The sequence below is a fragment of the Chiloscyllium plagiosum genome, chromosome 6 (genome assembly GCF_004010195.1).
Source record: "Chiloscyllium plagiosum isolate BGI_BamShark_2017 chromosome 6, ASM401019v2, whole genome shotgun sequence".
Taxonomy (NCBI): Eukaryota; Metazoa; Chordata; class Chondrichthyes; order Orectolobiformes; family Hemiscylliidae; genus Chiloscyllium; species Chiloscyllium plagiosum.
The window spans coordinates 115,910,601-115,914,999 of record NC_057715.1 but is presented as its reverse complement, the minus strand read 5'-3'; positions in this window follow the sequence as shown (position 1 = coordinate 115,914,999).

The window sequence follows — 4,399 nt, the reverse complement described above, 5'->3', positions numbered from 1 at the left end:
AACGGAGGCTAACTCCAGGGCTTACCTTGACCATGACCAGGAGTCCCTGTCTCCACTGCCAGGCCAGAAGTCCCCCCTCTGGGCCTATTGTAAACAAGACTCCCTGGCTCTACTGCTGGGCCAGGAGTCCCCACTCCAGGCCTACTGTAACCAACCCCCTGGCTCCACTGCCAAGCCAGGAGTCCCTGCACTTGGCCTGTTGTAGCCAAGGCTCCCTGGCTCCACTGCTAGGCCAGGAGTCCCTGCACTGGCTGCAGATGTTGCCTTGGCAGTGCCGCCATCTTGAAGCATCCATTGCTGCTGCCACCCCTGATCCCTGGAGGAGCTTTGTTGCTGCTGCTGCTGGCCCCAAATGCCCAGAGGCTGTCCTTACTGCTGCCACCACCTCCAATTGTCAGGAGGCTGCTGCCACTCCACAAGTGGCACGCTCTTGCTCCCGCACCGAGGCCATCAATGAACCCTCCTAAGATAAAGGAAAACAAAAGAAAAAAAAATGAAAGAGAAGGGACAGAAGTAAAAAGAAGAAAGAAAGCAGATGGGAGTGGATGAGCCCCGGGTAAGAATCCTCACACAGCCACCATTTTGATAAGATGTAGATGTATTTGATGCAGTTCAGAGAGGGTTCACTTGATTAATACTTAGGATGGTGGGAGTGGTTCCTTTAAGAAGAAAGGTTAGACAGACTGGGTCTGTATCCATTGGAGTTGAGCGAAATAGGAGGGGTAGTCTTATTGAAACACTTAAGATCCTGAGTGGACTTATCAGGAGTCATTCCCCTCTTGGGAAAGACAAGAACTAGGAGGCACCGTTTAAAAATTAGGGTTTTCTCATTATAACTGAGATGAGGAGAGCTTCTTTCTATCGGAGCATGCAAGTCTTCTTACCTGAGAGGGTGGCAGAGTTGGTGAATATTTTTAATACAGAGTTCGATAGAGTCTTAACTAACAAGGGAGCTAACAGTTATCATGGGTAGGAAGAAAAATTAGATTTGAGGCTACATTCAGATCAGCTATGACTGGGTGGCATGGTGGCTCAGTGGTTAGCATTCACAGCATCTGGGACCCAGGTTCAATTCCACCGTCAGGTGACTGCCTGTGTAGGGTTTGCACATTCTCCCTGTGTCTGCGTGGATTTGTTCCAGTTTCCACTCACAGTCCAAAGATGTGCAGGTTAGGGTGGATTGACCATACTAAATTGTCCATAGTACCTTCTCCTCAACTACACATTCACCTGCTCTATCCTGCTATTCCGACCCTCACTAGCTTGTGGCGCAGGGAGTAATCCAGATATTACTACCGTCAAGGACCTCCTTTTTAAGTTCGTCCCTAACTTCCTATGTTCTCTCCTCAGAATATATCCAATGTGTACAACAACCTCTTGCTGGTCCCTCTCACGATTGGAATATTCTGCAACCTCTCTGAGATATCCTTGATTCTGGCACCAGGGAGGCAACACACCATTCTAATTTCTCGTTGTCAGCTGCAGAAATGTCTGTCTGTGCCTCTGACTAGAAAGTCCCCTATCACAATCGATTGCTTGGAAGCCGACGTACCCCCTCATTACATTCGAGCCAGTCTCCATACCAGAAACCTGGCTGTAGTGCTACATTCCCCTGAGAGTCCATCACCCCCATTTTCCAGAACGGCATATTTGTTTGAGATGGGGATAGCCACGGGAAACTCCTGCACTACCTGCCTCCCCCTCCTACCTTTCCTGGAGGTCACCCATCTACCTGACTGTATCTCCCTCCCTGAAACTGCCATCCATCACACCCCCGGCTCCTGTAAATTCCTCATCACCTCTAACTGCCGCTCCAACCAATCCATGCAATCTGATAGGATTCGCAACCAAGCACACTTTCTGTAGACATAATCATCAGTAACATGGAAACTCTCCCTAAACTTCCACATCCAACAGGAAGAGCATATCATTCTACTAAAGGCCATCTTTGACTCTTAACAACCTGCAGACCCAGAAAATAGCGCAGTCTAACTACTGTCTAAGGAAGGGCTGAGAGACTTGAGTCTGTTCTCATTGGCAAGAAGAAGGCTAAGAGGGGATTTGATAGAGACACACAAGATGATCAGAGGATTAGATAGGGTAGACAGTGAAAGTGTTTTTCCTAGGATGATGATGTCAGCTTGTATGAGAGGGCATAACTACAAATTGAGGGGTGATAGATTTAAGACAGATGTCAGAGGCAGGTTCTTTACTCAGAGAGTGGTAAGGGCGTGGAATGTCCTACCTGCTAATGTAGTTAACTCAGCCACATTAGGGAGATTTAAACAATCCTTGGATAAGCACATGGATGATGATGGGATAATGTAGGGTGATGGGCTGAGATTAGTTCACAGGTTGGTGCAACATCTAGGGCCGAAGGGCCTGTTCTGTGCTGCATTGTTCTATGTTCTATGTCCTATATTCTAAAAACACTGCTCCAGGCTAACTCAGTATGTATGTTTTATATTTTCAAAGTTTATTTAAGAGACAGATCTCAATAAAAACAGATAATCAAAAGAACCCATTCTATCACTATTGTAGATTTATAAATAAACAGTAAGTTTACAAGTTAAAACTAGCCACTTAGCAACTCCCCTGTTATGGGTTGCCCCATACAGAGTCATAGAGTCATAGAGATGTACAGCATGGAAACAGACCTTTCAGTCCAACCTGTCCATGCTGACCAGATATCCCAACCTAATCTAGTCCCACCCGCCAGCACCCGGCCCATATCCCTCCAAACTCTTCCGATTCATATATCCATCCAGATGCCTCTTAAATGTTGCAATTGTACCAGCCTCCACCACTTCCTCTGGCAGCTCATTCCATACACGTACCACCCTCTGCGTGAAAAAGTTGCCCCTTAGGTCTCTTTTATATCTTTCCCCTCTCACGCTAAACCTGTACCCTATCCATGCCCCTCATGATTTTGTAAACCTCTATAAGGTCACCCCTCAGCCTCCGACGCTCCAGGGAAAACAGCCCCAGCTTGTTCAGCCTCTCCCTGTAGCTCAGATCCTCCAATCCTGGCAACATCCTTGTAAATCTTTTCTGAACCCTGTCAAGTTTCACAACATCTTTCCAATAGGAAGGAGACCAGAATTGCATGCAATATTCCAACAGTGGCCTAACCCAAATGTCCTGTACTGCCTCAACATGACCTCCCAACTCCTGTACACAATATTCTGACCAGTAAAGGAAAGCATACCAAACGCCTTCTTCACTATCCTATCTACCTGCGACTCCACGTTCAAGGAGCTATGAACCTGCACTCCAAGGTCTCTTTGTTCAGCAACACTCCCTAGGACCTTACCATTAAGTGTATAAGTCCTGCTAAGATTTGCTTTCCCAAAATGCAGCACCTCGCATTTATCTGAATTAAACTCCATCTGCCACTTCTCAGCCCATTGGCCCATCTGGTCCAGATCCTGTTATAATCTGAGGTTACCCTCTTCGCTGTCCACTACACCTCCAATTTTGACATCATCTGCAAACTTACTAACTGTACCTCTTATGCTCACATCCAAATCATTTATGTAAATGACAAAAAGTAGAGGGCCCAGCACCGATCCTTGTGGCACTCCACTGGTCACAGGCCTCCAGTCTGAAAAACAACCCTCCACCACCACCCTCTGTCTTCAACCTTTGAGCCAGTTCTGTATCCAAATGGCTAGTTCTCCCTGTATTCCGTGAGATCCAACCTTGCTAATCAATCTCCCATGGGGAACCTTGTCGAACGCCTTACTGAAGTCCACATCTACCACTCTGTCCTCATCAATCCTCTTTGTTACTTCCTCAAAAAACTAAATCAAGTTTGTGAGACATGATTTCCCACACACAAAGCCATGTTGACTGTCCCTAATCAGTCCTTGCCTTTCCAAATACATGTACATCCTGTCCCTCAGGGTTCCCTCTGACAACTTGCCCACCACCGACATCAGGCTCACTGACCTATAGTTCCCTGCTTGTCTTTACCGCCCTTCCTAAACAGTGGCACCACGTTAGCCAACCTCCAGTCTTCCGGTACCTCTCCTGTGACTATCAATGACACAAATATCTCAGCAAGAGGCCCAGCAATCACTTCTCTAGCTTCCCACAGAGTTCTAGGGTACACCTGATCAGGTCCTGGGGATTTATCCACCTGTATGCATTTCAAGACATCCAGCACTTCCTCCTCTATAATTTGGGCATTTTGCAAGATGTCACCATCATCAATATCTTCCATATCCTTTTCTGCTGATGCAAATTACTCGTTTAGTATCTCCCCCATTTTCTGCGGCTCCGCACAAAGGCCGCCTTGCTGATCTTTGAAGGGCCCTATTTCCTCCTTAGTTACCCTTTTGTCCTTAATGTATTTTTTAAAAACTCTTTGGATTCTCCTTAACTCTATTTGCCAAAG